Below are 7,527 nucleotides of genomic sequence, written 5' to 3' on the forward strand. Positions count from 1 at the left end.
CCCAAAATCTCTGTAAATGTTTATGAAAATTAATAAAATATAATTATAGAAAAAAAAAGTAAAACGGAGACATTTTTACACTTTGAAGCTCACAATTCAGACCTTCCTGATGCTAGTTTTACTTCTGAATTTTCAAACATTTGGGTCAATAAGCAGCCTTTTTAATAAAGGAAACAAAAAAACTGATTATTTGAAAAGATCAATGAAATTGTCATACCTTTGGCTAGACTGAACAGAAAAAAATAGACACGATTGATGTTGTTGTTGTTGTTATGTGCCATCGAGTCACTTGTGACGCTATGTACAAGAGTCCTAAACGCTGTTCTATTCTGTGCCAACCTCGCCATCTCAAACACACTCATTCCCACCATCCCAATCACAGAATCGATCCATCTCATGTCTTCCTCTCCTGAGCCGTCCCTCCACTCTCCCAGACATGATGTCCCTCTCCAAGGACCAGTCCCTCCTTGCAACATGCCCAAAGTATATCAGGCAAAGCTTCAGAATCCTTGACTCCAAGGAGCATTCTGGCTTCACCCTCTGTAGGACAAACCTGTTTGTTCTCCTAGCAGTCCATGGTATATTCAACACTATTCTCCAGCATCACAGTTCAAAGGCATCAATTCTCTTTCTATAATTCCTATTCACTGTCCAACTCTCCGATGCATAGTACGTAATTGCGAAGACTTTAGCCTGGATCAGGCGCACCTTAGTCTCCAGCTTGATGTCGTTGTTCTTCAGTACTCTTGAGAGGTCCCTCACAGCTGACTTTCTCAATGCAATTTGTCTCTTGATTTCCTGGCTGCTGTTACCAAGAGTGTTACTATCTCAATCTCCTCACCATCCATACTGATGCTGCCAATTGGCCCAGTGGTGAGAATATTTGTTTTCTTGATGTTGAGCTTCAATCCATATAGGAGGCTGCAGTCCAGAAATGAAATTAGGGACATGATTGCCAACTCTACAGAAATGAAGGAAATGTTATGAGCAATTGTATGCCAACAGGCTCTGAACCTGCTCATACCTGACTCTCCAGTGAGTTTTCAGAGGCTATAAACTATAAGGGAGGAGATTGCCCATCTTTCTCCTGAGGGGCTGCTAGGGGACCAGAATCGCCTGCTTTGGGATTGACAGCACCACTCCTTTCCCACTAGAGGTCACCAGAGGAGAGGGAGTATTTCTTGGCTCATTCTATGAGGTTAGCATTACTCTGATACGAAAGCCAGAGAAAGATGAAAACTACAGACCAATGTTCTTTATAAATATAGATGTAGAAACAACAAAATACTAGAAAACTAGCAAAAGAAAAATGGCTACATATTACATATGTAATAAATCCATATGGGATTTATTACAGGAATGCAAAAGTGGTTTAAGATAAGAAAATCAGCAAAACACATTACATACATAAAATGAAAGCCGAGACACAGATGATTATCTCAACTGAGGCAAAAAGGTATTTGACAAACCCCAACACTCTTACATGATATAAATACTCAACAAAGTAGGAATGGAAGGAAAATTCTTCAGTCTGTTAAAGGACATTTACGAAACCCCAAAACATTTTTTTTCCAGAACTGAGTAATTAAAGTTATCACTTTTGGCAGATAACATGGCTAAATCCAGCCCATCATCCCATGGATGGCCAAAAGAACAAACAAGTCTGTTCTGGAGGAGTGCAACGAGGGTGCCCTTAGAGGCAAGGATGGGAAATGTTGTCTCGCAGACTTTGGGCATATTGTCAGGAGGGGCCAATCCTTGGAAAAGGACTTCATTCTGGGAAAGGCAAAGAATCCATGAAACAGAGGAAGATCTCAAACAAGAAGGACTGACACAGTGACTGTACCAATGAACATATCAAAGGATGGTGCAGGACAAGTCATGGTTCAGATCTGCTGTTCACAGGGTTGCTATGAGTTATAGTAGACTCAATGCACTTAACAACAAGGTGTATAGAAGGCCATGAAATAAAGATTCCACAAGAAGTTAGTTGCCGCTGCTCAGTGACACTTCATTTGTTTTCTGAGGGTAAAATCATAATGGGAAGAGTCTGCCTATCTTTTTTCTATTGACTTGCTGGTAGATTCGAGCCATTGGAGCATTGGCTTAGCAGCACAACGTGCTACAGACTCTGCCACGAGAATTCCCTTTTTCCACAAGAAAGTTGTTATTAGTTGCTTTTGAATTAATTCTGACTACAGACAACACTGTGTGCAGAATAGGAAATACAAGGCTGTGACCTTTCAAATGCAGATCTCCAGCCCTGTACTCACAGATAGCTCTGGGTAGGTTTGAACTGCCAAATTTTTGGTCTGTTAGTTGAGTGCTTAATTATTTGTGCCATGCTAAAATGAATAAATAAATTTAGCAAAGTAGCAGGATACAAGAACAACACTTAAAAAATCTGTATTATAATTCTACATTAGCACTGAGCAGTCTGTAAAGAGGAGAATCCTGGTGGCCTACTGGTAAAGAGTTGTGCGGTTAACCCAAAGGCAGGGTGGTTTGAATCTACCAGCCACTCTGCTCTAGAAAGATAGGCAGTCTCCTCCTGTGCAATTTACAGCCTCTGAAAACCTGCTGGAGGGTCAGTTATGGGTGGGTGCTGGCTTCATAGAGCATAACAATAACAACATCTATAAAGGAAATTAAGGAAACAACTCCATTTACAAATATAATGTAAAATGCACAAATTTAACTAAAGAAATAGCTGATGGTGATATAATATTACCAACAGACATTAAAGAAAGATCTTAATAAGTGGAAGCCCATTGATCAGATGATTTTAATACAGTTGAGATCTGTCAATAACTAAAGCCATCTATAGATACAATCCCATAAAAATTCCAACAGCCTTCACTGCAGAAATGAAGAAGCCAGTCTACATATTTACATGGAATGGCAGGGGACCCAAACAGCCAAAGCAATCTTGCAAGAGAACAATCTCAAAATATTATAGTTACAGTCATCAAAACAGTCTAGTGTTTAATGGACATATAGACCAAAGGAATAGAATTGAGAGTCTAGAAATTAGCCTCTATGTAGTCAATTTATTTTGACAAGAGTACTGACTAAATCCATCCAAAGGTAGAAAAGAAGAGCCTTTTTAATGAGTAGTGTTGGGACAACTGATTCTCCATAAGCAAAATTTAAAAAAAAAGTGGGCTTGTGGGGAGGGATTGCATAACAATGAAAGAGTTTTGCTTTTCTTGGAGAAGAGTGAATTAGCGGGGAGGTGTGGGCAGGGAGAAAAGTGCAACAATGAATGAATGGAAACCCTAAGTCTTTGTAAACTTTCATTAAAATTAATTTAAAAAAGTAAAAGAAAACAAAGGGATATTTCTATTTTTTTCCTTTTATTATTTTTTTACAATTTTTATTTATCTGGGAGGCTGGCTGTATGAGGAGAAATGTGGCATAGGATTGGAGGAAGACTTATCAACAATCTGCATTATGCAGATGATACAACTCTGTTTGCTGAAACTGCAGAGGACCTGGAGCAATTGCTGCAGAAGGTCAAGGATTGCAGCCTCCAATATGGATTGAAGCTCAATATCAAGAAAACAAAGATTTTCACCACTGGGCCAACTGGCAGCATCATGATAGACGATAAAGAGATTAAGATTGTTAACAGATTCAGTTTGTTTGGCTCTACAATCAACACTCTTGGTATTAACAACCAGGAAATTAAAAGACAAATTGCATTGGGAAAGTCTGCTGTCAGAGACTGCTCCAAAGTACTGAAGAGCAAGGATGTCAGTCTGGAGACTAAGGTATACCTGATTCAGGCCATGGTCTTTGCAGTTACTTGCTATGTGTCAGAAAGCTGGACAGCAACTAGGGATGACAGAAGGAGAATTAATGCCTTTGAGCTGTGGTGCTGGAGAAGAATACTGAATATACAATGGATGGCTAGGAGAACAAATAGATTCATTCTAGAGAGGGTGAAACCAAGCTGCTCCTTGGAGGCAAGTATTCTGAAGCTTTGTCTGACATACTTTGGACACATTGCAAGGAGGGACCAGTCCTTGGAGAGGGAGATTGTGCTTGGGAGAGTGGAGGGACAGCACAAGAGAGGAAGACCCTTGATGAGATGGATTGACTCAGTGACTGTGGTAATGGGGGTAGGTGTGTCACAGACAGTAAGACTGGCACAGGATAGAGCAGGATAGAGGGCTGTTGTACACAGGGTTGCTATGAGTTGCAAGCGACTTGATGACACATAACACCACCACCACTTTATACTGGTTTATTTTCAAATGTTTCTAATTTTTAAGAACAGGTTTTTAGATATGGAATTAAAAGCATAAGAAACAAAAAAAACATGGATAACTGGGATAAAATGAACATTTTAGTCATTATTGCTGTGTACTTTTGAGTCAGAACCAACCTATGATCCTCCAGTGGGTTTCCAGGAACAGTCATTTGCCACGGGGGAATATTGCCCATCTTCAGCTGGTGGATTCAAGCTGCACACATTTGCAGTGGCAGTGCAATTTTTTACCACTAAGCCAAAGAAGTAGAAATAATGAACAGACCAGGAGAAACCATATAGTAAATAAGGCTTCTATATCCCGAATACATAAAGAACACTTACACTGTACCAGCAAAAAGATAAGCAATCTAATTTAAAGAAGAATAAATAAAATAGGCAGAGGATATGAATAGTTATTTCAGCAAAGAGGAAATACAAATGTCCAAGAAGCACACAAAAGATGGCCAATATATTAGCCATGAAGGACATGCAAACTGAAAACCACATGAACAGTGCAGGGGTGTTAGAACCACTAGAATGGCTATGATTAAAACAAGGGAAAACAACAGATGTTAGTGAGGATGTTAAGAAAGTGGAACCCGGTGGGATTGTGAAATAGTACAGCTACTGGAACCAGCTGGGTGGTTCTACAAAAAGTTTAATGTGGAATTAGCATATTGGTTCCACTCCTAGGTATATACATACCCCAAGGAACTGAAAGCAGAAGCTCAAAAAAAGGTAGCTGTACATCAGTGTTAATTATGGCCTTGTTTGCAGTAGTAAAAAGGAGGACAAAGAGGGAGGAAAGAAGAGTAAGAGGAAGAGAAGAAGAGAAGACACAGCTGGAGGGAAGAGAGGAGTTGAAGGAGAAATAGAAGGGACAGCAGCTCCGAGTCTACCCATTTGTGTGACGTTTGAGTGCTCGCTTAGCAGGGTGCAGGGCGGGTCAGAGTGGCTTCTAAGAGTACTCACCCCCACCGGCCACCATTTCAACAGGGTTTCTGCATCCTGGACTTCCAGCTCTGGGATCTGCCACACTCCCCATGTCCTCCGAAGGCGAATGAGTGGCTCTAAGGATCTCTGGACCCCTAATGGGTTCTCACCTGCTCCATGCATCTGTGATGGGGCCAGCCTGGGACATATAGGATCCCGGAGGTCAGGGGCAAGAGGTGGTATCACTTAGGAAGGGGTCAAAGTACAGGAAGAGGCATTCCAGGGAGGAAGGGTCAGAAAATGGGCTTGGGGGTGCTATGGGCTGCGCATATGGGGAACAGTTTTCTGGATCAAGCTGGGTGATTGTGACCTCAGCGCCAGCAGCCCTCACCCGTCCCCCTTGATTGTGGTGGCAGAGGTTTTTGTCGTCCAGCTAGGCCATCCTCAGGTTACATAAAACTGTGGGCCACAGCCTAGGCCCTGCTAAGGAGGACAGATGTGCCGAAGGTTGGATCAGCCCTAGGAACCATGTTTGTAATCAATATGGCAAACCCCGGCCAATCGGAATGATCCCGAGGGCCACTTTCTAGACCAGGTGTTACTTTTTTTTTTTTTAGTTTTGCTAAATGATGGGGAGATCTAGGGGTCGCATCAGAACAGTGGTGGTTTTGGATCAACTGTAGGGGGAGCAGAGACTTAGAACAATTATTTACCAAATGGTATGGAAACATTTAAAGATTTTGACAAGCAGTATGGCCATATAACAATGTGTACTTGCATATACCAATGTGTACTTGTTGAATAACAATATTGCCAAATCCTGGTGTCTGGAAAAAGTGCTTGACTCGCCACTCATCCAAAACACCGCCCCTCCCCCCAAACCCTCACTGCCATCAAATATGACTCAATTATTGCTGATCCTCCATTGGGTTTCGAAGGTAATAAACGGCACAGAAGATTGTGCATCTTTTTTTTGAGGTGAATCTCAATTTTGTATTAGCAGCATAATCCCTATGAATTATACCACCAGAGTATAGTGGATTGTGAAAAACAAACCCCCTTCCTAACCCACTGCCTTCAAGCTGATTCCAGCTCATGGTGACCCTACAGGATAGAGCAGGAACCTCCTAGGGGTTCTGAAGCGATAAATCTTTACAAAAGTAGACTGCTTCATCTTTTTCCCACAAAACAATGGGTCTGTCTTTTGGATTAGCCCAGTCCATAACCTATCAAGTCACCAGGCGGAATGGCATACAACAGCCTCCCTTCCCAGACCATGTAATGGCCCTCCGATTCCCACCACAACCTCCCTGTCCAGTGCTTGCATATGAACCTTTTAAAACACACAGAAAAGCTGGAAGAATCTGACAGGGGCCAGGGGATACCACTTAGATTCTGCTGTCAACACTCTCCCTCTTTTTTGCTATATCACACATGGGTCCCTCCTCCCATCTGCTGCTTCTTTACCAGCCACAGGGTTCTAGGTGGGTTATCCTATGGGGTGAATATTTTAAAACTATTTTCTTTTCAGTAGTCCTGGGAGTGAGAAAATCTAGAATCTGGGATGGGAGATTTCATCTGTCCGTCCATCCATCCATCTATCCATCCAAGTTACTAAGTACAGGTCAAGAATCAGGAGCCGGTCCTCTGGGGTGGCTAGGATAGGCCCCTGCTCTTGAGGGATCCCTCTTTGTTTGGGGTGGATGTAGGAGATGGATAACCACAACAGCTAAACAGATAAACGTGCTCACTGCTCAGAAGCCTGGGTCTCTGGTAGACACGGGCAGAGGGCAGGTGTCTAGAGGTAGGAGTGAGGTGAGTAGGAGGTGGCTGCTGCCAGCCTGGGACCTGGGGACAAGAATGTGGAAGAGGCTGGGTGGTATTGGCCCAGGCTGGGTGAGGGCAGCTGCCTGATGCCAAAGGGAGACTGGGGGGGGGGGAGGATGGGTGGAGATGACAGCTGCTTCAGTCCCTGGGGATTCCTACCTGTTCTTGGAGGGGAGGCCTGTGAAGTAGGAAGTGAAAGTGTTCCTCGCAGAGAGAGGAAGCTGGGTGGCTGGGGGGAAGAGGCGGGGCTGGCAGGGGGTTGAGGGGATCTGAAATCTACCTTCCCTTTTCCGGGGTTCAGCTCCTAGTAGGAAGGACCTTGATGCTCTGCTTTTCTAGGGGACCTAAGACCCACTCACCTCCCTCCAGCTGCTCCCCTGAGTGTCCACAGCAGGAAACATCCAGGTCAGACAGCTGAGTGCTAGTATTGTTTGATTTTTTTATTTGTCTCCAATAAACACCACCTTCCACCCAGCCCCATGTAGAAAGTGGGTCCCAGGTGAAGAGGGTGC

At 43.2% G+C, this 7,527-nt stretch overlaps 1 protein-coding gene across 1 annotated transcript in view; it reads right to left on the bottom strand.

Annotated features, from left to right (window-relative positions):
- RINL (Ras and Rab interactor-like) overlaps positions 1-5,344 on the bottom strand; it is a 14,965-nt gene extending 9,621 nt beyond the window's left edge. The window contains exon 1 of the mRNA XM_006901115.1: positions 5,228-5,344. The gene's annotated coding sequence lies outside the window, so the exon portion shown is untranslated. The remainder of the gene's footprint in view (positions 1-5,227) is intronic.
- Positions 5,345-7,527: the final 2,183 nt, after the last annotated feature.

The sequence above is a fragment of the Elephantulus edwardii genome, unplaced genomic scaffold (genome assembly GCF_000299155.1).
Source record: "Elephantulus edwardii isolate Elephantulus edwardi_28Jun2011 unplaced genomic scaffold, EleEdw1.0 scaffold00308, whole genome shotgun sequence".
In the NCBI taxonomy this organism is placed as follows: Eukaryota; Metazoa; Chordata; class Mammalia; order Macroscelidea; family Macroscelididae; genus Elephantulus; species Elephantulus edwardii.